This window comes from Heterodontus francisci, chromosome 5, assembly GCF_036365525.1.
Source record: "Heterodontus francisci isolate sHetFra1 chromosome 5, sHetFra1.hap1, whole genome shotgun sequence".
In the NCBI taxonomy this organism is placed as follows: domain Eukaryota; kingdom Metazoa; phylum Chordata; class Chondrichthyes; order Heterodontiformes; family Heterodontidae; genus Heterodontus; species Heterodontus francisci.
Genome location: NC_090375.1, coordinates 112,592,164 through 112,619,540, shown reverse-complemented (window position 1 = coordinate 112,619,540; position 27,377 = coordinate 112,592,164). Strand labels below are relative to the sequence as shown.

General features: G+C 43.1%; 1 protein-coding gene and 1 long non-coding RNA gene across 2 annotated transcripts in view; one reads left to right on the top strand and one right to left on the bottom strand.

The window, feature by feature from the left end:
* The window catches only part of cyp7b1 (cytochrome P450, family 7, subfamily B, polypeptide 1), a 246,137-nt gene that overhangs the window by 88,852 nt on the left and 129,908 nt on the right, over positions 1 to 27,377 (top strand). The window lies entirely within an intron of this gene.
* On the bottom strand, positions 1,315 to 20,963 carry LOC137370002 (uncharacterized). Its single transcript, XR_010975059.1, has 3 exons — positions 20,747 to 20,963; positions 2,067 to 2,170; positions 1,315 to 1,770 (listed from the first exon to the last, which is right to left on the bottom strand). It is a non-coding gene; the product is annotated as an uncharacterized lncRNA (long non-coding RNA).

The window sequence follows — 27,377 nt, the reverse complement described above, 5'->3', positions numbered from 1 at the left end:
TTATTTTCCTCCTCTGTCCAACTTAGCATAGACCTTTCACTACATTTTTACCAGCCATGATCATTTATTCGCATCTATTTTATGTTTTTGACCAGAAAAAGATATCTTCCCATATTGTTTCAATGCACTGAAACTAGAATGTTCTATTTTGACACACATGCTACTACACTCCTCTGGGTTGACAGAATGATGATTTCTACTTTTCCTACAGGATACATTTTTTTGTATAAAAGATTTTCAGCAGTTCTTGCTTTTGAAGCAACTTTCTCTCTCAAATTTTCCCTTCAGGTCTTCAAATTGCTTATCACAGTTCACCCCATTTAGTCAACTATTTCACCAGTAGGAGCACTCTTTATTCACTACATTGTCTCACACATCAGTTTCCCCATTTGGAGAACTAAGATTGCATGTTCAGAAAGAAGATTGTAACTTTAAAGTGCAAGGTGGTATTTTGTACAGTATATCATCACAAATTACACCTGCATGTTGATGTTTGCCATCTGTCAGGGTAAATGTTTTGAGGTGAATTATTTTTGAGTTGTATCGTCCAGTTGAAGGGCATTGCCTATGTAGGTTTGTTAGCCTTTCATTGTTCAGGGAAAGAGAGAGATGGGACTGAAGAATTTTACGTCATAAGTTGGCAAGTAAAGTAAATGACTTACCAAAAACAGTTATGAAGACAATGTCCATTTGAACCTTTGGATGTGCAAGTGGTTTCAAGATTGTTCTGAGGTGAATTTAGGAAAAACATTTTTTGCATTCTTGCAGAATAAATATATATATTTTAAGAAACCTTATTTCATGGTTATCACCTAGGTTGTGCAAATACTTCTGTCCTGAAATACAGAAAAATCGTGGAGACATGAGTGCCTCAGATTGTACTAGCAAACAGCATTATTACTGCTGCAGCTCAAGTTGATGCAGTGTCTAATGTTATATACTGACACCTGCACACAGAGCAGTGATCAACTCACTTCTTGTGATGGCAATTTGACCATGTAGGCATCTGGTGGTAGCCAGGAAAATCAAAGAGATGCATTTTTAACTTGGAGTAATGGACTGATAATTCTGCTCAATAAAAATGCATCATTTCTTTTGTGGTTCTTTTTCAATTGTTTAAAGGACTATTGGGAGGAACCAAAAGTTAAAATTCACATAAAGGCACAAGGCAAAAGCAAATGAATGTATGGCTCAATTATGCACTTTTCACCACCCAAAAGAAAGCACATCAATTCAATTGCAATTGTGAAGTCTTTCAATTTGAAAGTTTATTTTAATGAGTTTGAGTTTTTTGTTCTTTAATAGATGCTGGTCAGTTGGAGCTTTACCCAATACAGACACAAGACAGATTGTCCAGCCTCACAACCATTGTGAAGAGCTGATTGGAGTGAAATGGACCGTATGGTTGAAAACTGAGCAAGATATTTAGCGCCAATAAATAAAGCTTTAATTCGATTGTTCAGTCTGTGTTAGTGAAAGGCTTTTTATTAGCATGAATCTTGGGCTGTTCGAGGCCTGTGAACCTAAAAGCTGCTCATTGCTCAGTCCCTCAAAGGGTAGTCAAACAGATAAAATCAGTCAGACATGTAACAATCTGTCCCATCTAATGAAAACAACTTTTGTCAATTGCATGCATTAAATTTTGTTTGTCCTTTTTCTTCTCTTGTCAACTGCATGCATTTTTCTGTGTGCTCTTTGCGGTGGGCCGTCTGTCTTCATTTCTAACTTTTTAGAAGTTCCTGCAGGTTTTCTTTTCTGTCTTGTGCTTTTCTGTAATAGTGATTTAATCATATTGTTCTGTGAAATATCAATAAGTCTATGAAATTGTATTCATTTTGTTTTGATTTCTGTTTTTAATTTTCAGACTTACAAATTTTTAAAACCTACAATGCTTTCCAATGTTGTAATAAAGATTTATCTCTGCTCACTTCATATGAAGTAACTATAACTTGTAGATTGCAAACAAGTTGGTTTCTCTGCTTGATTCTAACAAACTACTGACAATTTTTTAAGGTGCTGCAAAAGCACATAGGGCAATACAGGTTGCCTGTTGTGAGCTCACAAACCTTTACACTGCACTTCATCAAACTTCAAATCTTCACACTTGCAGTAGTGCTGTTTGCAGGGTCAGGATTTGGCTGGTTTGATTTATCTCTGTGCCTTTTCCCAGCTTAAAAGAAAACATTAATTAAGAAGGAAATAAAGCACTGTTTAAAACATTAGCAAGTAAGCAGATGGCTTTAAAGTAATCTACAGCATTTAATTTGCTTTATAAATTCTGTTATTTTGAGATTCAAATCTTTTCTTTTTCTTCACTATGAGAAAACAGTATAAACATGTATATGCTTTATAGTATTTCAAAATTGGCTAATCTTCCCTATAACTAACTATGATTTTCCCACTAACTGTAGTTCATACTAAATCCTGTCATATGTAGTCTGTTTTTCTCTCCCACTGCGAGTGCCTATACACATGTGTTAAAGATAAATCAACAGTAAATCCTATAGAATTGTTGATTTGAAACTTCTGTACAGTCAGGAGTAAAGATCATTAGTAAAGTTGGTAGCATTAGTGGTAATATGCTTTCGAAAACATATGGGAGCAAGATTCCCTCAGTGCGAAGCAAAATTTGTAAACTTGCTCATATATGATTTTATTACACACAGTGCAGAGGAGATGGCACCATACTGGTTTAAACCACAATGGTTGTGATGATGATAGTAATGTTGTCATTGTATTTCGAGCCACAAATTTATTGCATTTTGTTACAGCTAAAAATAAGAATTTGGAAACCCTATAAACTTACATCTGCCCACTTTTTCCTGGTGTTCAATTTGCCAGTAGTTTGTTCCACTGAAAACTCCCTGGTAAATTAGCAACAGCACTTGAGTGGCTTTGGGATGAATTTCCGTGGGGGTTGGCCCACTTGTCCAGTGTAACTTTGGAAGAGGCTCAGAAAAATGGTGTAAACAGCATTTATACCATTTTTCTGGGGCTTCCAAAGTTACAGCAGGTGAGCAGGAGACACCCTCACAGAAATTCATTCCCTTTGTGATCGTAAGTAAATACTCGTGCACTGAAAATCCATTAGGTGCAAATTTCTTTGCTCCTAAATCCTCCTTGGTTGTACTTGTAGTTGATGATGTGTCAGGAGATATTAAAGTGGCCGTGTTAATTTTCTGGGGGTAAAGGGGGCTGAAGGATATGTAGAGCAGTATTACTGGGCATAATTTTTTAAACATAGAATTCTCTTTTCTCTTTCTCTGTATTATTTGTTCCTTAAGCTGATGTCAGATTCGGTGTTCTTAAGCATTCTTGTAGGTTATTTAGATGTAATGTAAGGCCTCAGCATTAACTCCCCTCCCATAAAGGGTGAAAGAGGGTCGAGAGGGGGTAAAGGCTAAATACAGAGAACGTGGCCTCAACAGTCCGTGCTTGCACCCGTCACCTTTGTTATGGTGGAGGATATCAGAATGCCCGAGTGTCCTGCCTTGGAGAAATTTTAAAATTGACTGCTGCACAGGTTTCACAAGGATTGGGAAACCTGGCAAAGAAAGGGAGCTGCCAGCTCCACGAGATAAGTGCCTGTTTCAGCACTTGTCGTGGGCCAGGAGTAGAATTACTCCCTTTAGCCTCCTCCTTCTCCTCACCCACTGCCTTCCTCCATCCACCTTCCTGATTGTTGACTCTAAAATAAAAGCAAAATCCTGTGGATGCTGGAAATCTGAAATAAAAACAGTGCTGATGAAAGGTCACAGACCTGAAACGTTAACTCTGTTTCTCTCTCCACGGATACTGCCAGACCTGCTGAGTATTTCCAGCACTTCCTGTCTTTATTCCTGATTGTTGACCTCACCCCAGCCCTCCCACTCTTTCTTTCCTCCCCCATTCCCAATTGCTGGGCCACTCCAAACTTGGATTGTTGGGGACTGTCCCTAAGGGTCCCCAGTAATGGCCTCCTGCATCTGGTGTCTTCCATCTGCCCACCAGCCAGGCTGTCCATTAGACTAGCTGCCGGGTGGGAAACAGAGCTAATAAAAAATGTTAGAGGACCTGTCATTAAGTTTGGGTTCTTCAGTTTTCAGCCTCCTTGGCACCCTTTTCACCTCCCTATAAATATCTAGGCTCAATTGTCATTAATGGTCCAATTGTATTAATGCATTTATATCAATATAATCTTACTGCTAAGAGTTATTGAAAGTGAGCAGTGATAATTTTCCTCCAGTGTATTTAAAAAAAGAGTAAATCTGTCAAAGGGACAAATTAGAAAAAGCTATTTAAGTCAGTTTTTAGTTACTCTGTTATTTGGGTAATTTAGTAAGAATGCCAATGGGAGCAATGTTCTCACACATTACCCTTTTTATTGTGATTAGAGGCACTACAGGGCTTATAATTCCATATTAACATGCCATAAAAATGTTTTTTTTAACATTTTTAAGCACATGGGCATTTTACTGTTCTGGGTTCCAAGTGTTTTTTCAAGCTATTGAGAGAAAATGAGAAATTCAGCACTTACGTAGTTAATAGTGAAAATAAATGGGTGACTGCTTTGATCTCAGTTTTCCCTTTACTTGTCCTGTCCATTGCGGTATTGGTTGCCTGGCAGTCATGTAGCTCCACTCATGTTCAGAAGAGTGTCTTTCAAACACCCCCTGTAGACATTGATTTGACAAACAATTTCTCTTGATTCTTTAGGCTAAGAAGCAAAGACAGTTCCATTTGGTTTTCAGGGATCTTAGATGCCACAAACATGTCAAATGAAGCTGTAGTTTATTTTCTGTTTTGCACTATTAAGACAAGTTAACAGCATTTGCTTTTTATTTGAGCTGTTTATTAGCCCTCTATGAAGAACCAGGTAGAGAACCTTGACAATCAGAAAGTTGTAGGTTTGCTTGTGGCTTGCTAGTCAAAAGGTTATAATGTTTACTTCATATCCCTGGGTTCACAGGGTTGGACCTCAGGGCTGCCTAATGCTCACATCCACCAGCCACATGTGTAATGAGGTTTGTCAGTGCTTGGCTGGGTTGCTGGATGTGGCACTCAATGGAAGTAAAGTTTCTTATCTTAGAGGGGTGAAAAACTGACTTTATCCATCTTGCCTGTGGCGAGTGGGTCTTATGTTGCATTGTGTTGTTGAGGATTGTGTATATGTGTATCGAGGGCTTATTTGGTTTTAAGTTGTGAATACTGTAACATTTTTAAGTGATTTATTACATTTTTATTTTAACTTTCAAATCTATGTTGCTTTAAAACCTTCAATAGGACAATGTACTTGGAACAGCCAGCTGGAGTGAAATCTCTAAATGAGTATATATCATGATGTCTTTAACACAATATCCTGACAACTATCTGATTCAGAAAATCTTGGTCAATTTGAACTCAAATGCAGGGTTGGTGAAAGCTGTGGCCAGGACAAGGGCAGTATTAAGCTCTCATGCCAAGGCCGAGTGAGATTTTAGATCCTGGGCCTCATTTCCATATTCAGGATCAGACTCCTGTCCGAACATGGCAGAAATCACTGGCTGGTGGGCAGCAACGTGAATTCAGGTGGCATGAGACTGTCATCAAGAACAGTTGTCTGGTTTGCCAAGTCTCAGGGAGGGGGAAGTCCAGGGCAAAGGAGAATCAAGGTTTCCTTGTGGTACCGGGAGGAAACAGAAACAAAATTAATAATTTAAAAAAAAACTGTTCTGGATCTTTTCCAGCCTTGGCTATTGTTCTGAAGAGCCAAAACTGCTCTCCTGCTCCGTTCTGAAGTTAAAATGGCAAATTGAGCTCAATGACATTGTATTTAAAGAGGATCTTGCCAGCTAGGTGCAGGTGACCTTGCTGCCTGCAATGAAAAATGGCAAGATAGGGACGGGAAAGGAATAGTAAGTCATCCGCTCTATTTTAACTGCTTCCCTGCCTGTTTTCTGCCAGCTGAGGGGAGACAAAATCAAGATCCATGCATTGATAGAGTTTTGGGAGAAATAAATTTTGTGACTATAAATATGTTTGACAGTTGTTAGTCCTTTAATGTGTTCCTGCTTTTTAATGAGAATAATTGTAAGACTGGTAGATTTTGAGATAAATCATCTTTTATCTCTACTAGATTCTGTTCTGCATCTGATTGTGAATTTAAAATTTGCTTCAGACTAAACCTATTAAAAGGACTGCAATTTTAAAAATTGACTATAGTAATATGTTAGCTGCAAACATTGCATGATTTCAAAGCACAATATTGATCCTCTTTTCTCAGTGTGTGTGGCATCCTCAGACATGATGTGCTTTATTTTATCCAGTAAAACTTTGATGGGTTGAATTTCTGCAGAGGTTCTCCCAATTGCCTGCTCTTACTTTGGTTAAGATCTGCAAACAGCCAGCATAAATGAAGCTACCAGGGTTTTTGGGGATCTTCTGCTAAAGTTATCAAGGACATTTCGGAGAACTCCTGTGGAAATTTCATGCCCTTAAATGTTTTAGCAATATTACAGCAGTCTGCAATAAAATATGAGAAGGATTACTACCATATAGCTATAGAAGAGAACCATAGAAGATTACAGCGTGGAAGGATGCTATTTGCTTCATATTGGTGTGCTACAACAATCTAAAACTGATCCTGCTGTCCTTCACTCTTCCCATAGCCCTCTATTTTCATCTGTTTTAAGTATTTATCCAACTTTCCCTTAAAAGACACAAAGATTTCTGCCTCAGCTGCTCCCTGGGGCAAAGCATTCCCTGCTCCAACAACCCTTCAGGGTAATTTTAACCTAATGTGCCCAGCAGGAAACTGACGGGATTAGATCAGTTGTCTGTTTTACACCCACTCTGTTTTTTACATTTTTATTTTCTTATTTCAAGATTATGTTTCCTATAACCACGTCCAAATCACCTACATATACATTAAGAACAAAGGTGGACCCAGTACTGAACCTCAAGCACTTCTCCAATTTCAGTAACACCCATGTACGCTAATACAAAAGCAAAATACTGCAAATATTGGAAATCTGAAATAAAAACAAAAAATGCTGAAAATAATCAGGTCAGGCAGCATCTGTGGAGAGAGAAAAAGAGAGTTAACCTTTCAGGTCGATTTACCTTTCATCAGAACTGCTTGACCTGCTGAGTATTTTCAGCATTTTCTGTTTTTATAACTCGTATACCCTATTTCTTTTTTTCATCCATCAACCAAACTTGCTATCCATGCTGCTAAATTACCTCCTACAGAAAATGTTGCAATATAGTTTATGCACTAAAACTAAAAGTCCAGAAACCGTGATTTAACAGCAATGTGCCAAAACAGACAAATCCTAAATGTAGACTGTGGGGCCTAAATTCTTCATTGCTGCAGCGGTTTTATGGGCATACAGCAGGCGCAGTGATGACCTGTTAAGTAGTGGGATGGACTGCGCCCAATCTGCATGTGCGTTCTGGCCACCGCTAAAATCATCAAGCCCATTTTTTGGGCATCCCTGAAATATAACTGAGCGATCTAACGTGCATTTTAGGTCCCTCGCCAAAAGTGGAGCAGCAGCCGGGTCTTCTGTACTCTGGATTCTTCAAAGGCACTTGCAGCTGTCGATGTAAGGTAATTTTTTAAATTTAGAAATTGTTGCTCTGGAGCCAGGAGGAGCTCCCTTGACTTCTCAGTCCTAGTGATCATTGGCGCTCCAACTCTCCTCTTGGGACTTAACTTCGGGCTGCTGCTGACGAGACAAGTGGCCCAATGACCTGAAGACCACTTTTAGGTGAATCTTCAGAGGTTTGGAGGAACAGACTAGAGGGAGCTATACGCCTTTCCCATACTCCTATTTTACCTGGAAATGTTCAATGGGACTAGATGTTCAGGGCCTGAGTCCCTTCCACAAAACAATCTGTTGTAATCTATACTATTGGATTGATAATTTCATTTTTTGCTAGCTGCTATGCTGTTTGTAAAAATGTTTGACCCTACTCATAAGATCTGGCACATCCAAAACTCTGCTGCTTATATCCTGCCATTCACTAAGTCTTGCTCACCTATTACAGGCATCTTCCATAGTTCCCAGTTTCCCCAAACAGATTGAATTTTTGGCCTTGCCTATGCTACCTCTCAAATCTCCTCCAGCCCAATTCCCCAACAAGTGCCCTCTGTTTTTCTGACACAGGCTGCCTTTGAACCCTTTCCTCAGTTTCACATCCATGACAGAACCTTTACTCACTCTGGAAATCTCTCCTGAAACTTTTCTTGCTCACTCTCAATCTCTCAATGCCTCCTTGGAACCTACTACTTTGGTTGCACCTTCAGCTGCCTGCCTAATTCTCAACATCCTTTCCGCATCTGTAAATTGCTTTGGGAGACTTATTACATTAAGGGCACATTATAAGTGCAAGTTGTTGTAATATACGGCCACTTAAGAGCCTCCACCTGCCACCATGGGGATTTTACCCTTGGCCAGTTGGGCAGCCCAGGCCCGAGAAAAGCCGCCTGACAAAAGCAGGCAGCTTTCTGACGGCCTGGAGGGGGCCCTCCTGGTCAGGCACCCTCTGCCCGAAGGAGGGCCGCACCCGATGCCTCAACCACCCCCAATATCCAACACTCCCACGCACCCCCCCCCCCCCCCCCCCCCCCCGCCCTGTCGAAGCTGCCGGCCGACTGATTAACCAGCAGCTCGATTAGGCGGGACTTACTGCTTCAATGAAGTGGAAGACCCACCTCAGACCAGTTAAAGGCCTGGGGACCATAAAATGCTGGCCGGATCTCCAGGCCAGGCGGAGGCAGGTTCCCCACCGACTTTACAGTTTGTGGACGGCTCCTGTTCACCGAGGATAAAATTTAGCCCCATGTGTCAGGTACCAGAAATGCTTATGATGAATTGTGACCTAAAAGGTAATTCTTTGGGGAGGGAAGGAGAGATCACAGCAATATCACTGAAAAGCAGTCAAGTGAGAAGCTGTGGAAAGAGATTTGTTTTTAATCTTTCAAGGGATGATGGCATCACTGGCAAGGCCAGCATTTGTTGCCCATCCCTAATTGCCCTTGAGAAGGTGATGGCGAGCTGCCTTCCTGAACTACTGTAGTCCATCTGGTGCTGGTAGCTTACTAGATTCTGGGAAGGTTCCATTAGATTGGAAAATAGCCATTGTAACTCCTTTATTCAAAAAGGGAGGGAGACAGAAAGCAGGAAACTACAGGCCAGTTAGCTTAACATCTGCCGTAGGAAAAATATTAGAAGTTATTATTGAAGACACTATAGTAGGGTACTTAGAAAAATTCAAGGTAATCAGGCAGAGTCAACATGATTTTGTGAAAGGGAAATCATGTTGAACCAATTTATTGGAGTTCTATAAAGAAGTAACAACCAGTGGATATCCTGTATTTTGATTTCCAGAAGACATTGTTAAGTGCTACAAAGGTTATTGAGCATAATAAAAGCTCATGGTGTAGGGGGTAACATATTGGCATGGATAGAAGATTGGTGGTTAGCTAACGGGAAACAGAGAGTAGGCATAAATGGGTCATTTTCTGGTTGGCAAGATGTAACGAATGGTATGCCACAGGGATCAGTGCTGGGGCCTCAACTTTTTACAATTTATATAAATGATGAAGGGACCAAAGGTATGGTTGCCAAATTTGCTGGTGACACAAAGATAGGTAGAAAAGTAACTTGTGAAGAGGACATGAGGCTACAAAGGGATATAGATAGGTTAAATGAGTGGGCAAAGATCTGCCAAATGGAGTATAATGTGGGAAAATGTGAAATTGTCCATTTTGGCAGGAAGAATAAAAAAGAAGCATATTATCGAAATGGTAGGAGATTGAAGAGCTCTGAGATGCAGAGGGATCTGGGTGTCCTTGTGCATGAATCGCAAAAGGTTAGTATGCTGGTACAACAAATAATTCGGAAAGCTAATTGAATGTTATTGTTTATTACAAGATGAATTGCATACAAAAGTAAGGAGGTTATGCTTCAGCTATATAGGACATTGGTGAGACCACATCTGGAGTACTGCGTACAGTATTGGTCTCCTTATTTAAGGAAGGATGTAAATGCGTTGGAAGCAGTTCAGAGAAGGTTTACTAGACTAATACCTGGAATGGGTGGGTTGTCTTATGAGAAAAGGTTGGACAGTCTAGGCTTGTATCTGGTGGAGTTTAGGCATCTGGATTGAAACATATAAGATTCTGAGGGGTCTTGACAGGGTGGATGTGGAAACGATGTTTCCTCTTGTGGGAGAATCTAGAACTAGGGGTCACTGTCTAAAAACAAGGGGTTTCCCATTTAAGACAGAGATAAGGAGAAATTATTTCTCTGAGGCTTGTGAGTCTTTGGAATTCTCTTCCTCAAAAGGCAGTGGAAGCAAAGTCTTTGAATATTTTTAAGGCAGAGTTGGACAGATTCTTCATAAGCAAGGAGGTGAAAGGTTATTGGGGGTAGGCGGGAATGTGGAGTCAGATCAGCCATGTTTTTGTTGAATGGCGGAACAAGCTCGAGGGGCCGAACGGCCTACTCCTGCTCCTAATTTGTATGTTCGTATGATACACCCACAGTGCTGTTAGGGAGGGTGTTTCAAGAACCGGCGATATATTTCCAAGGCAGGATTGTGTGTGACTTGGACGGGAACTTTTTTTCCGTTCATGGCAGGTGTGCGTGGCTGGCTAGGTAGGCATTTATTGCCCATCTCTAATTGCCTTGAGAAGGTGGTGCAGTATGTGTGGGGTAGGCACACCCACTGTGCTGTTAGGAAGGGAGTTCCAGGACTTTGACCCAGCGACAGTGAAGGAACGGTGATATAGTTCCAAGTCAGGATGGGGTGTGGCTTGAAGGGAAACTTGCAGGTGGTGGTGTTCCCATGCACCTGCTGCCCTTGTCCTTCTAGGTGGTAGAGGTCGTGGGTTTGGTAGGTGCTGTCTGAGGAGTCTTGGTGCGTTGCTGATGTGCATCTTGTAGTTGGTACACACTGCTGCCACTGTGCATTGGTGGTGGAGCAAGTGATTGTTTGTGAATGGGGTGCCAATCAAGCGGGCTGCTTTGTCCTGGATGGTGTCGAGCTTCTTGAGTGTTATTGGAGCTGCACCCATCCTGGCAAGTGAAGAGTATTCCAAAACTCCTGACTTGTGCCTTGTAGATGGTGGACATGCTTTGGGGAATCAAGAGGTGAGTTACTCATCACAGGATTCCTAGCCTCTGAACTACTCTTGTACTTCAGTTCACTTTCTGGTAATTGGAAACCCCCAGGATGTTGACGTGGGGGATTCAGTGATTGTAATGCCATTGAATGTCAAGGGAAGATGGTTAGATTCGCTCTTGTTTGAGATAGTCATTGCCTGGCACTTGTGTGGCGCGTATGTTATTTGCCACTTATCAGCCCAAGCCTGGATATTGTCCAGGCCTTGTTGCATTTCTACACGGACTGCTTCAGTATCTGAGGAGTTGCGAATGGTGCTGAACATTGTGCAATCATCAGCGAACATCCCAACTTCTGACCTTATGATCGAGGGAAGGTCATCGATGAAGCAACTGAAGATGGTTGGGCCTAGGACATTACCCTGAGGAACTCCTGCAGTGATGTCCTGGAGCTCAGATGATTGACCTCCAACAACCACAACCATCTTCCTTTGCGCTCGGTATGACTCCAACCAGCAGAGATTTTTACCCGATTCCCATTGACTTCACCTTTGCTCGTGCCACTTGATGCCATACTCGGTCAAATGCTACCTTGATGTCAAGGGCAGTCACTCTCACCTCACCTCTTGACTTCAGCTCTTTTGTCCATGTTTGAATCAAGGCTGTAATGAGGTCAGGAGCTGAGTGGCCCTGGCCGAACCCAAACAGAGCGTCACTGAGAAGGTTATTGCTAAGCAAATACCACTTGATAGCACTGTCTGTGACACCTTCTATCATTTTACTAATGATTGAGAGTAGACTGATGGGGAGGTAATTGGCTGAAGATGGTTGTGATTGCTTCAGCCTTTTCTTTTGCACGAATATGCTGGGCAGCTCTGTCGCTGAGGATGGGGATATTAGTGGAGCCTCCTCCTGCTGTTAGTTGTTTAATTGTCCACCACCATTCACGACTGGATGAGGCAGGACTGCAGAGCTTAGATCTGATCCATTGGTTATGGGATCGCTTAACCCTGTCTATTGCCAAAACAAAAAAAAGAGTCCTGCTGCTAATTCAACACTTTGACTTGGTGCAGCAGAGAACTGAAAGTGAAAGCCACCTCCAATCTATAATCTTAACCACCAGAAATCTACAACACCCCAACAAGTCAAGACTACAAACAACCCAGGCCTGGATCTTAAAAGTGACTGTCTTACTTAGAAGATCCAACAGGTTTACTGTAAACCACGAACACCTACCACAGCTTACCCTTTGCCTTCAATCTATCTTAAGCGTGAATGCATGCGTAAGTGTTGTGAACATTTTGGGAAATGAATATTGTTCAATAAATAGGTTTTCTTGTAGAAAATTAACTATCACTGTCTGTTTATTGGGTAAGTAAAATACTTGGGGGCTAACTCATCATTTTAAACAAAACCCGATTGCAGTCAATTGGGAGGTGAACATGTGGAAACCAGCCAGACACCTTACCACATTGCTATAACGACTGTTTTACTGGGAAAACAACAGATACATATTGAGAACCAATGAAAAGGCACTTGAAATTTTAAAGAACACTTCTGCAACTTGAAAATTACACAAAATCCATGCAGTTGTTTAGAAAATGACCATTGGTGCAAGCAATGATCCACTGAAAATCACACTTCAAGGTTTGTTGCTAGTACCTAATTGGTTTGATTTTGATGTGTACATGATGATGCACTAAACCAACCAAAAATGGGAATATGAGGCGATTGAAACAAAAATTCTGTTTATATTGATGGAAATGAGTAAGTTGAGCTTTCTCCCAGACAAGGTCAGTACTTTCTCAGCAGGAAAAAAAGAGTTTGATGTTCAACTTATAGTACATAGAAAGTAAAATAAAATATATCAGCTGCATTACAAAAAACAGTTTGAAAATGGCTTGTTATTGCATAGATAATTAACACAAGCACTTTGGATAAGAAAAGATGCCTTTTTTAGGCTTTAACAGACTAATCAAACCAAATTGGCATGATTTGGGAGCAGATTTGGGGAGGCGGTGGCATAGTGGTATTATCACTGGACCAGTAACCCAGAGACCCAGGGTATTCCATTGGGGACACAGGTAGAATCCCACCATGGCAGAAGGTAGAATTTGAATTCAATTAATAAAAACTCTGGAATTAAAAAGCTAGTCTAATGATGGCCATGAAACCATTGTCAATTGTTGCAAAAAACCATCTGGTCCACTAATGTCTTTTAGGGAAGGAAATCTGCTGTCCTTACCTGGTCTGGCCTACATGTGACTTCAGACCCACAGCAATGTGGTTGACTCTTAAATGCCCTCTGAAATGGCCTAGCAAGCCACTCAGTTGTACCTAACTGCTTAAAAATAAAGTCAATAAGGAATGAAACTGGACAGACCACCCGGCAGCAACCTAGGCACCAGAAGCGACAACGGCAAACCCAGCCCTGTCGACCCTGCGAAGTCCTCCTTACAAGCTTCTGGGGACTTATGCCAAAGTTGGGAGAGCTGTCCCACAGACTAGTCAAGCAACAGCCTGACATAATCATACTCACGGAATCATACCTGACAGACAATGTCCCAGACATTGCAATCACTATCCCTGGGTATGTCCTGTCCCACCGGCAGGACAGACCCAGCAGAGGTGGTGGCACAGTGGTATACAGTCGGGAGAGAGTTGCCCTGGGAGTCTTCTACATCGACCCCGGACCCCATGAAGTCTCATGACATTAGGTCAAACATGGGGAAGGAAACCTCCTGCTGATGACCACCTACCGCACCCCCCCACCCCCTCAGCTGATGAATCAGTACTCCTCCATGTTGAACACCAGTTGGAGGAAGCACTGAGGGTGGCATGAGCACAGAATGTACTCTGCTGGCTGAATCCTAAAGGTGCTAGACTGGGTCTGCGACGGGTGGTGAGGGACCCAACAAGAGGGAACAACATACATGACCTCATCCTCACTAATCTGCCTGCTGCAGATGCATCTGTCCATGACAGTATTGGTTGGTATGACCACCGCACTGCTTGTGGAGACGAAGTCCCGTCTTCACATTGAGGATACTTCCCATCGTGCTGTGTGGCATGACCGCCATGCTAAATGGGATAGATTTCGAACAGATTTAGCAATGCGAAACTGGGCATCCATGAGGCGATACGGACCATTATCAGCAGCAGAATTGTACTCGACCACAGTCTGTAAGCTCCTGGCCCGGTATATCCCCCACTCTACCATTACCATCAAGCCGGGGATCAGCCCTGGTTCAATGAAGAGTGCAGGAGGGCATACCAGGAGCAACACCAGGCATACCGACAAATGAGGTGTCAACCTGGTGAAGCTACGATACAGGACTATTTGCATATCAAACAGCATAAGCAGCATGCGATAGACAGAGCTAAGTGATCCCATAACCAACTGATCATATCTAAGCTCTGCAGTCCTGCCACATCCAATCGTGAATGGTGGTGGACAATTAAACAGTTTAAGCAGGACGTAGCTCCACAAATATTCCCATCCTCAATGACGGGGGAGGCCAGCACATCAGTGCAAAAGATGAGGCTGAAGCACTTGCAACAATCTTCAGCCAGAAGTGCCGAGTGGATGATCCATCTCGGCCTCCTCCTGAAATCTCCAGCATCACAGATGCCAGACGTCAGCCAATTCGATTCACTCCGCGTGATATCAAGAAACGACTGAAGGCACTGGGTACTGCAAAGGCCACGGGCCCTGACAACATTCCGGCAATAGTACAGAAGACCTGTGCTCCAGAACTTGCCGGGCCCCCAGCCAAGCTGTTCCAGTACATCTACAACACTGGCATCTGCCTGGCAGTATGGAAAATTGCCCAGGTATGTCATGTACACAAAAGGCAGGACACATCCAAAGCGGCCCATTATAGCCCCATCGGCCTACTCTCAATCATCAGTAAAGTGATGGAAGGTGTCATTGACAGTGCTATCTAGCGGCACTTGCTTAGCAATAACCTGCTCAGTGACGCTCAGTTTGGGTTGCGCCAGGGCCACTCAGCTCCTGACATCATTACATCCTTGGTTCAAACGTGGACAAAAGAGCTGAACTCAAGAGGTGAGGTGAGAGTGACTGCCCTTGACATCAAGGCAGCATTTGACCGAGTATGGCATCAAGGAGCCCTTGCAAAACTGAGGTCAATGGGAATCATGGGGAAAATTCTCCACTGGTTGGAGTCATACCTAGCGCAGAGGAAGATGGTTGTGGTTGTTGGAAGTCAATTGTCCCAGCTCCAGGACATCACTGCAGGAGTTCCTCAGGCCAGTGTCCTAGGCCCAACCATCTTCAGCTGCTTCATCAATGACCTTCCTTCAATCATAAGGTCAGAAGTGGGGATGTTCGCTGATGATTGCACAATGTTCAGCACCATTCATGACTCCTCAAATACTGAAGCAGTCCATGTGGAAATGCAGCAAGACCTGGACAATATCCAGGCTTGGGCTGACAACAGGCAAATAATATTCGCGCCACACAAGTGCCAGGCAATGACCATCTCCAACAAGAAAGAATCAAACCCTCTCCCCTTGACATTCAACGGCATTACAATCACTGAATCCCCCACTATCAACATCCTGGGGTTTACCATTGACCAGAAACTGAACTGGAGTAGCCATATAAATACCGTGGCTACAAGAGCAGGTCAGAGACGAGGAATCCTGCGACGAGCAACTCACCTCCTGTCTCCCCCAGTGCCTCTCCACCATCTACAAGGCACAAGTCAAAAGTGTGATGGAATACTCTCCACTTGCCTGGATGGATGCAGCTCCAACAACACACGAGAAGCTCGACACCATCCAGGACAAAGCAGCCTGCTTGATTGGCACCCCATCTACAAACATTCACTCCCTGCACCACCGACGCACAGTGGCAGCAGTGTGTACCATCTACAAGATTCACTACAGCAACGCACCAAGGCTACTCAGGCAGTGCCTTCCAAACCCCTGACCTCTATCACCTCGAAGGGCAAGGGCAGCAGATGCGTGGGAACACCACCACCTGCAAGTTCCTCTTCAAGCCACGCACCATCCTGACTTGGAACTATATCACCGTTCCTTCACTGTCGCTGGGTCAAAATCCTGGAACTCCCTTCCTAACAGCACTGTGGGTATACCTACTCCACATGGACTGCAGCAGTTCAAGAAGGCAGCTCACCACCACCTTCTCATGGACAATTAGAGATGGGCAGTAAATGCTGGCCTGGCCAGTGAAGCCCACATCCCATGAAACAAATATTAAAAATATTGTAACTCTGAGCTGAGTCCCAGCCATTTTAATTGCTTGGCCTCATTTAAATGCTGCCAGCCCACTTCCTGCCTGCCCAGGTGGGAAAAGGACGCAGAGTAGCTGCCGGAGATTGGGCAGCACTGGGCTCTCCACTGATTTACAGGAATGTAGGATGGAGGGGCTCTGGAAAGGGGAGGCCATGACTTTCCTTGTGAGGCTCAGAGAAGCACTCCTGCTCCTGCTGACCAAGAACGTTTCGAACATCTGTTTGGGCCAGTTCGACCTTTGACAGCTACTGACCAGCTTTCATCTGGCAGGGAAGCCACAGTGGTTTCCCCACTCAGACCCCAGGTTAAAGTGCAATCAGGTTCCCTCTGACATCATAGATCCCTGATTCGCATGTATTCATGTGCCCCCCCCACCTCTGGGCCTGCTTTAGGCATGTGCCTCAGCCACCTGCAGGCTAAGACTACAACTCGCCGTAAAGGGCGTTCTGAGTAGAGTTCTGAGCGGGAAACTAAACTGCTTTGTTTGAGTTACTGTTACGACCGAGTCGGAAGGAGTGCACTGTTCATTCTCGTTCCACTTCTCCACAGGTCGCAACATATATTTACATTTTCCCACTTACCGTTACAGTCAATCATATACTCTGTTTTTCCCAGAATTAAACACAGCAACCAGGTTTCTTTGATAAACAACAAAATTATCAGTTTATTACAAAACAAGCCTTAACCAGTAATGAAGTAAAGCACAAACACACAGACTGAAATATCAAGGCCGGAATTTTACGCATCCCCGCAAAGAGCTCGGGGGTAGTGTGGAGGTGGTGCTCTTCCCGACCTGCTCTCACCTCCACCCCATTTTACGCTGGGCCATGGTAGCGAGAAACAGCCCGCCCGTCCCAGGCCAATCAAGGCCCTTAAGTGGCCAGTTAATGGCCATTTAAGGGTCTCCATCTGTCCCCATGAGTATTTTGCCATTGGCAGGCAGATAGCCCAAGCCTGAAAAAAGCTGCCTGTAACAAGTAGGAGGCCTTCTGACAGCCTGTGGGGGAGGGGGGGGGCGCTTTATTGGGCACCATGTGCCTGATGGAAGGTTGCCCCCGATGCCCCAACAGCCAACACCCCCCCCCCCCCCCCCCGTGCCCCCAATCGATCCCTCTTGCCTCGCTGGGGCATGACCAATCACCCCCTGCGAGGTCCTCTCTGTCAACTTGATCTTGAAGCTGGGTTGCAGTCCCAGCAGTGGCCATCCCTCCCAGTGGCGCTGCTGGACCTAAGAACTGCCGGCAGCTCCATTAGGTGGACTTCCTGCCTCAATGAGGTGGAAGTCTTGTCTAAGACCAATTAAGGACTTGGGGACCGTAAAATCTGTTCTGGATCCCCAGACCCGGCAGAAGCGGAATTGCCAATGACTTCTCGGTCAGTGGACGTCTCCCGTCCAACAAGCGCAAAGTTCTGGCCCAAAGTTCCCTTTTTACCTTAGCCCCTCTCATTCACATACACATATACCGGTTAACTGGAAAAATAAAGGGATTTTTGTTTTTAGAGCTCTATTACAGACAAAAAAACACTTGGGCTGAATACTTGCTCATTCTTGAAGAAACAGATGAGATATGTTGTGTTCTAAACCTGGCATATAGTCTGTCCTCCAAGTGCACGTAGACGGGTCACTGGAATCTTTCAGAACAGTTCTTTTTAGGCGGCGTTGAGTATTAATTTAGCAGGCTTTTCTTCAAAGACAGAAAACAAGATGAGTTGACACAGTGGACTTCTCAGGGTCTTTTAGAGAGGTGCTGGAAAGCTGAGCTGGGTTGTGGTCTTCTCTCCTCTCTTGGGAATTCTCTTCTTTCCTTGGAAGTTCTCTCTCTCCTTGGAATTTCTCCCTTTCTATATAGTTCAACCCCAACTGAAAACAATTCAAAAGTAAAACCGACAACAGGAGGTCAACCTATTGACCTCCATCAATCTTGACCTGTCACTTCTTTATAAAAACAACTTATCCAGGTGTCCAAAGTTCTGTGTTATTTATTGATCTGGAAGTCATTTGGTTTTCTGGAAAGGCTTGTTTTCCTCACAAGAGCTCTCAGTAGCCCTTTTTAAAAAAAAAATTTTTCCAGGGACTGTTTTTCAAAGACATGTGGCCTTTACATGACCCCCTTTGAAAACCCCAAAGTTTACCATTTCTTCAGTCGTTCAAAAATGAATCCTCAAAAGATATATTTAACAAAACACAGAGGCGTTTTTGTAACATTCCCTATAGACTTGGGTTTCTGCCAGACAGGTCGGGTTTAAAATTGACCTAGTTTTCCACTGTAGAATTTGCAAACTATAATGATTTTCAATTATATTTTGAGATCCCATGAAAAAGACACTTTAAATTTTTTTTAAATTACTGCTTCTACCAAGTATGAGTCCAAGATGGGGTTATAATAATGCAATCTCAATTCTCTGGCACACTCTCTTTGAGCACAGGTTGCCACCAGGAGTGTTGCATTGCTTTATTTACCCTCCTGCCTATGCATGTTTTCCTGGGTGTGCCTTCAATTATTCTACAAACAATGGTATGTTCAAAAAAATCAAATGAAACTATTCTAAAGGAAATGAATATTATTTAAGAACATAAAAACATAAGAAATAGGAGCAGGAGTAGGTCATTTGGCCCCTCGAGCCTGCTCTGGCATTCAATACGATCATGGCTGATCTGATTGTGGCCTTTAACACCACTTTCCTGCCTGCTCCTCCAAAACCCTTGACTCCCTTGTAGATCAAAAATCTGTCTAACTCGCCCTTGAATATATTAAATGACCCAGCCTCCAGTGCTGTCTGGGGTAGAGAATTCCGAAGATTCACGACCCTCTGAGAGAAGAAATTCCTCCTCATCTCTGTCTTAAATGGAAGACCCCTTATTTTGAAACACTTGCTCCTTAGTTCTAGATACCCCCATGAGGAGAAACATCCTCAGCATTTACCCTGTTAAACCCCCTCAGAATCTTGTGTTTCAATAAGATCACCTCTCATTCTTCTCAACTCCAATGAGTATAGGCCCAACCTGCTCAACCTTTCCCCATAAGACAACCCCATCAGCCCAGAAATCAGCCTAGTGAGACTTCTCTGAACTGCTTCCAATGCAAGTATATCCTTCCTTATATAAGGAGACCAAAACTGTGCGCGGTACTCTCGGTGCGGTCTCACCAATGCCCTATACAGTTGTCGTAAGATTTTCCTACTTTTATACTCCATCCCCTTTGCAATAAATGCCAGCATTCCATTTGCCTCCCACTCCTTGCTATTTTAATGGAAGCATTAAGTTATTTAAAACAAACTGTTTAATGTCTCAGTTAAAATAACGAGTGAAGTTTGATACAAGAGTGTTAACATTGTAACGTTGTAATAATTTCCAGACTTTGATCTCTTGCTGAATTTCCACTGCCCAGACATTATTTGATTTTATTTGGAGTTGTTGTCTTTCTCTCTGTTTGACTTATCTGACGTTACATTTCTCCAGGCTGTCAGTCCTGACTGACACTAACCTGCCATGTTACATCTGACCTCTGCTGAGGAGATTGTCATGTCTGTATTTGAGGACTCTTTTGTATCTCACTGCTAGTTCCATATGGCTGACCCAGCAATCTTGCCACCTAGTGTGTCAAAAACTTAATTGTAGGTGCCAGTGCTTTCTGTGATCAATTAATTTCAATTTTTTATTATGATTTTTATCTTTTTTTCTTGCTTCAATAAATTAAAGACCTGTCTTATGGTCCTTTTCTGTTTCAAAGATTAGGAGAATTGTATGGAAATCTGTCAAATGAGAAACAGGATTGAACAGTAACTGCTGGAGGGTATGAGTTCTATTAGGGGGTGCCTATTAGACAAGGGTAGAATTCCATCTACAGGGTATGTGCCACTTCTCTGCAGCTTTTGTGACATTGGTGCAGACAGAATTTGTCATCCATGAATTTACAGCTTATTCTTGACTTCTCTTAAACTCCTTTTGAGAGAGAAAAAAATATAGCTATATAAAATATCCAGTTACAGGATGTGTTCCATTTAGTGCTTGATTGAAACGTATTGCTCACCAGTATCGTCCAGCTATGAAAATTATAATATGGAACAGAGATTAGAATGAAATTATCATGGCTTGAAGGCATTTACTCAGTGGCAGCAGCAGCATAAACCTGCATCTGAGATAATACATTAGGTTCTGCATGTGCAGTATTATTGCTGTACATTATGTATGTTTCATTTATACTACTTCGCACACCAGCAACGCTGACAGATAGGTAATTACTCTCTGCGCCAATGAACACTTATCAGTAGACTGCTGTTTATTGCTGAAATGAAGTGTGCTTGTCAGTCAAGGTCACACATTTGTATGTCCTCCTTTAATAGTTCTTTCACAGTTGTTGAACTTTGCTTACATTTGTTGTTTCAAGTTACTGGAGGTTATTTCCCGGCGGAGCAGCAGGAGAAGGTAGCGACTCTTCGGTGGGTGAGTGAAGGCATCAGGAGCTGTGTTTTAAAAGTAAGTACTTACTGTTTTACTTACTGTTTTCCTTGTCTTTGAGTTTCTTTTGGCGCCGGAGGAACCGGAAGCTGGTCGGCAGCGAGGACTCCTGGGTAGGTATTTTCCTTAAAGGTGCGGAGCTGAGTAAACCCGAGCCACTACACATGTAGTGTCTCCCACCCATCCTCCTCCTCAAACCTAATAATAAGACCCTTTTTACCCTCCTCCTCTAACCAAAAAGGACTGAGCAGGTAAGCTATTTACTGTTTTTGTTAATATCTATAGTTGTACTTAACTAAGGGGTAATTGAATAAAAGAAATGGCAGCCAGTGTAGTGTATTGCTCCTCCTGCAGAATGTTCGAGGTGAGGGAAACCTCCGGTGGCCCTGCCGACTTCACCTGCTGGAAGTGCATCCGTCTCCAGCTCCTATCAGACCGTGTTAGGGAATTGGAGCTGGAGCTGGATGAACTGAGGATCATTCGGGAAGCTGAGGGGTTGATAGATAGAAGCTACACGGAGGTCGTTACTCCACAAATCAAAGGCAGCTGGGTAACAGTTAGAGGTGGGAAGAGGTCAGTGCAGGGATCTCCTGTGGTCGTTCCCCTCAACAACAAGTATACAGTTTTAGATACTGTTGGGGGGGACGGCCTATCGGGGGCAGGCTGCAGTGACCGGGCCTCTGGCACGGGGTCCTGCACTGTGGCTCAGAAGGGAAGGAGGGAGAATGGGAGAGCACTAGTCATCGGGGACTCGATGGTGAGGAGTACGGACAGGCGGTTCTGTGGGCGCAGGCGAGACGCACGGATGGTTTGTTGCCTCCCTGGTGCCAGGGTCCGTGATGTTTGTGATCGCGTCTTCAGGATCCTTAAAGGGGAGGGGGAGCAGCCAGAGGTCGTGGTGCACATTGGCACCAACGACGTAGGAAGGAAGGGTGGCACAGATGTTAGAAGTGAGTTTAGGGAGTTAGGCTGGAAGCTGAAAGCTCGGACGGACAGAGTTGTTATCTCTGGTTTGTTGCCGGCGCCACGTGATAGTGAGGCTAGGAATAGGGAGAGAGCACAGCTGAACACGTGGCTGCAGGAATGGTGTAGGAGGGAGGGCTTCCAGTTCTTGGATAATTGGACTGCATTCTGGGGAAGATGGGACCTGTTCAAACAGGATGGGCTGCATCTGAACCAGAGGGGCACCAATATCCTGGGAGGGAGGTTTGCTAGTACTGTTCGGGAGGGTTTAAACTAGTTTGGGAGGGGGATGGGAACCGGACTTGTAATCCAGGGACCAGTGGGTCCACTCAGAAAGACAAAGAGTGTAGTGAGGTATTGGGGAAGGTAGCACTGTCACAGAGGACAGATGGGCACGGAGAAGGGTTAAAGTGCGTATACTTCAACGCAAGAAGCATCAGGAATAAGGTGAGTGAATTGAAGGCGTGGATGGGCACTTGGGACTACGATGTTGTGGCCATCACTGAAACGTGGATAGGTGAGGGGGAGGAATGGTTTTTGGAGGTACCTGGTTATAGATGTTTTCATAAGATTAGGAATGGTGGTAAAAGAGGTGGGGGGGTGGCATTGTTAGTTAGAAATAGTGTAACAACTGCTGAAAGAATTTTCGAGGAGGATCTGCCGACTGAGGCACTGTGGGTTGAGGTCAGGAACAGGAAAGGAGCAGTCACCTTGATGGGAGTTTTCTATAGGCCCCCCAATAGCAGCAGGGAGGTGGAAGAGCAGATTGGGAAACAGATTTTGGAAAGGAGCAGAAGTCACAGGGTAGTAATTATGGGGGATTTCAACTTCCCAAATATTGATTGGCAACTCTTTAGATCGAATAGTTTGGATGGGGTAGTGTTTGTGCAGTATGTCCAGGAAGCTTTTCTGACTCAGTATGTAGACTGCCCGACCAGAGGGGAGGCAATATTGGATTTGGTACTAGGTAATGAACCAGGGCAAGTGATAGAGCTGTTGGTGGGCGAGCACTTTGGAGATAGTGATCACAATTCTGTAGCATTCACTGTGGTAATGGAGAGGGATAGGTATGTGCAACAGGGCAAGGTTTACAATTGGGGGAAGGGTAGATATGATGCTGTCAGGCAGGAACTGAGGAGCATAAGTTGGGAGCATATGCTGGCAGGGAAGGGCACGGTCGAAATGTGGAACTTTTTCAAGGAGCAGATAGTAGGGGCCATTGATAAGCATGTCCCTGTCAGACAGGGAAGGGATGGTCATGTGAGGGAACCGTGGTTGACAAGAGAGGTTGAGAGTCTTGTTAGGAAGAAGAAGGATGCGTATATAAAGTTGAGGAAAAAGGGCACAGGCATAGCTCTGGAGGGATACAAGATGGCCAGGAAGGATCTGAAGAAAGGGATTAGGAGAGCTAAGAGAGGGCATGAAAAATGCTTGGCGGGTAGGATAAAAGAAAACCCCAAGGCCTTTTACGCGTATGTCAGAAATATGAGGATGACTAGGGGGACCATAGGTCCGGTCAAGGACAATAGCGGGAGACTGTGTGTTGAGCCGGAAGAGATAAGTGAGGTTTTGAATGAGTACTTCTCTTCGGTATTTACGAATGAGAAGGGGTGTATTACTGAAGAGGACGGTGGGAAGCAGACTGGTAAGCTCGAGGAAGTGCTCGTTAGGAGGGAAGATGTGTTGGGGCTTTTGAATAACTTGAAGATAGACAAGTCTCCCGGGCCTGACGGGGTATATCCAAGGATGTTATGGGAAGCAAGGGATGAAATTGCAGAGCCGCTGGCAATGATCTTTTCATCTTCTCTGCTGACGGGGGTGGTACCAGGTGATTGGAGGGTGGCAAATGTTGTGCCCCTGTTCAAGAAAGGGAATAGGAACAACCCTGGGAATTACAGGCCAGTTAGTCTTACTTCGGTGGTAGGCAAGTTGATGGAAAAGGTGCTGAGGGATAGGATTTCTGAGCATCTGGAAAGACACTGCTTGATTCGGGACAGTCAGCACGGTTTTGTGAGGGGTAGGTCTTGCCTCACAAGCCTGATTGAATTCTTTGAGCAGGTGACCAAGCAAGTGGATGAGGGTAAACCAGTGGATGTGGTGTACATGGATTTTAGTAAGGCATTTGATAAGGTCCCCCATGGTAGACTTATGGAGAAAGTCAGGAGGCATGGGATAGTGGGGAATGTGGCCAGTTGGATTAAGAATTGGCTAACTGATAGAAGGCAGAGAGTGGTCTTAGATGGTAAATACTCAGCCTGGAGCCCAGTTACCAGTGGCGTGCCGCAGGGATCAGTTCTGGGTCCTCTCCTGTTTGTGATTTTTATTAACGACTTGGATGAGGAAGTCGAAGGGTGGGTCAGTAAATTTGCAGATGATACAAAGGTTGGTGGAGTTGTGGATACCGAGGAGGGCTATTGTCGTCTGCAAAGGGACTTGGATAGGTTGCAGTGCTGGGCTGAAAAGTGGCAGATGGAGTTTAACCCTGAAAAGTGTGAGGTCGTCCATTTTGGAAGGACAAACATGAATGCAAAATACTGGGTTAACGGTAGGGTTCTTGGGCATGTGGAGGAGCAGAGAGACCTTGGGGTCTATGTGCATAGATCATTGAAAGTTGCAACTCAAGTGGATAGGGCTGTGAAGAAGGCATATGGGGTGTTAGCGTTCATTAGCAGAGGGATTGAATTTAAGAGCCGTGAGGTGATGATGCAGCTGTACAGGACCTTGGTAAGGCCTCATTTGGAGTACTGTGTGCAGTTCTGGTCGCCTCATTTTAGGAAGGATGTGGAAGCCTTGGAGAGGGTGCAGAGGAGATTTACCAGGATGTTGCCTGGAATGGAGAATAAGTCTTACGAGGAAAGGCTGAACATTCTAGGCCTCTTCTCATTAGAAAGGAGAAGGATGAGGGGTGACATGATAGAGGTTTATAAGATGATCAGGGGAATAGATAGGGTAGACAGTCAGAAACTTTTTCCCCGGGTGGAGCAAAGCGTTACAAGGGGTCATAAATTTAAGGTGAAGGGTGGGAGATATAAGGGGGATGTCAGGGGAAGGTTCTTTACCCAGAGAGTGGTCGAGGCATGGAATGCCTTGCCCGGGGAAGTTGTTGAGTCAGAAACTTTAGGGACTTTCAAAAGGCTTTTGGATAGGTATATGGATAAAGGAGAATGATGGGGTATAGATTAAATTGTCCTTGACAGAGGACAAAGGATCGGCACAACATTGTGGGCCGAAGGGCCTGTTCTGTGCTGTATGTTCTATGTTCTATGTTCTATGTTCTATGTTACAGTATTATGATGCACATTGTTGTCATGATAATAGATCACAACCATTGCTGTTTACTGCATTAATTATTAAATTGGATAGCAGGTGAGAGGAGTTGTTTTTCTGGCCTGATTGTTCAGCAGCTGTACTGAAGTGCAATACTGTAAGCTGCAGTTTTTAAACTCGAATTAATGTACAATTTAAGAGCATGTTTGATTCCCATGCAGTTCCACAGTACTGCATTTCTGCTCAGAGCAGGTGCTTTTGTTTCTCTCTACGCTTTATCTTGGTCTCATCATTCAAGATAAAAGATTTATTCCCAGCCTGCTTGCAATAATTATCATCTGTTAATCATACAGACTTTTGAGGTGACTAAGTATATGTGTCATAAAACTCTCTTACTGAAAGCAATTTCTTCTGCAAAGTAATTTCGTGGTTTTCCTGGAATTTTCTCTGCTGGGGCAGATTTAACTGTTAACTGATGGTTATCTTTAATTACTTGTACATGGCTTTTCAAAATTAAAGTGGATTAAAGCCTACACATGTCCCTTTTATTATAACATCCATTCCTTCAGAGATAGTGAGACAAACTTCACAAAATATCCAGAAAAAAACACTTTTAGGGATATCCCCAAATTTCAAAAGCTTAATATAGTCATTACAGCTACTGTAAATCTCTGGGCCTTTAACTTGTTTCTGACCTGGTGTTTCCTGTGTTTTGTCTAGACCTTGTTCCATAGTAATAACCTTTTGGGTCAGCTCAGAATGTTGGCAAAGGCCCATTTTCATTGCTGGATGTCTTCATTTCTATTGGTGCTGATCTCACCTGCTGCTGCTGATGAAAGATTAGTATTTGCTTTTTTGAAAACACAGTATCAAATGAAAGAACTGAATGAGTATTTCCTATAATGACTGAAATGCATGAAGATCTCACTTATTTGTCTCTACTCCAGTAAATATCACATACCTGTAATGTTTATGCTTGGGTACATCTTAGAATTGTAAAATTGTTTGATTAAGGATATTTTTATACCTTAGTCATTTTGAGGACTAGTTTTAAAAAATATTATTCTTAAAAAAAAATAAGATTTAAGTCTTTGAATTGATTTGAAGATGGTAGTGGAAAAATAGAACTTTTTGTCCTAAAAGGCTAGTTTATAAGCTATTCTTACAAATAAGAGTTTGATTACAGTCATTTCTACGGAGTTACAGATCTGGTCAAGATAAATAGCTTTTAATAAGTAATTTATAATTCTATGCTTTTTAATCATACATCAAGATATTAAGGAAACTTTAGAATTGTATTTATAAAGGCTCACATTTGTTATCTGCGCAAATGACATTCACTTGAATTGCCTCCCTTATTCCTTATAAATTGCTGCAAACGATTGTATTTGAAGAGTTCTGGTGGATTTGTAGACCTGTTTTAACCGAGCAACATTTTTTTATTACTGCCTGTTGATGGTATAGCATTAATTACCCTGACACTAATTAAACTGCATCAAACAAATACCACAGAGTTCCTCCGGGGACAACAGAAGGCTGTTTAAAATAATTATTGGAGCTTCATGCATGTGCAAAGTTTTCATTATTCATCGGATTATACCAGGAGAGTGTTAATACCATGAAAGCCCTCCCTAACATTCCTGCAATTTTTAAAAATATCCCTTTCAGTCCAAAACTGCTGTAGAATTTCTATGGTCAAACAAAATCAGGACTACTTTAGTCACCAAAGCTGATTTTTGTAGACCTGGAACAGGTGTTCCTATGCAGGTTTTGATATGATTATGCATTAGCTTATGGTGGCAAAGCTTTCATTCCCCACCTACTGACAGCCCATAGGTATAGGCTTTGTACTTCTGAAGCATAAAATGAAATGTGTACATCAAAACTGATGTACTATTTAATTGAAATGAGTAGTCAATTTGTTACCACATCAACTTATGTTATGGATGCCCTCTGGATGCAAGACATTCTCTTGATAGTAAGGGAGAAGAAACAGCAATTTATTATAGAGAAGATTTCTTCAAAGTAAGAGGTTTTTCATAAAACGTGGAATGCATACAAAAGTTTAAAATCTATCATGAGTTATCCTTCGGTTATTTGTTTCTTAGTTTTTTGGTTCTTTAATTATAGCCTAATGTCAGTTTCGAGTAAGTACCAAGGAAACTATGTAAACGTTTGGAACAAGACAGCATTAGATGAAGCAACATTAAAAAAAATACAGATATTAAACTTTGGTTACAGGAACTGAAAAACAGGCATTTAATTCCTTTTATCAACATGTTCCTTTGGAATAAATGTACCACCTGTTGCTTTTT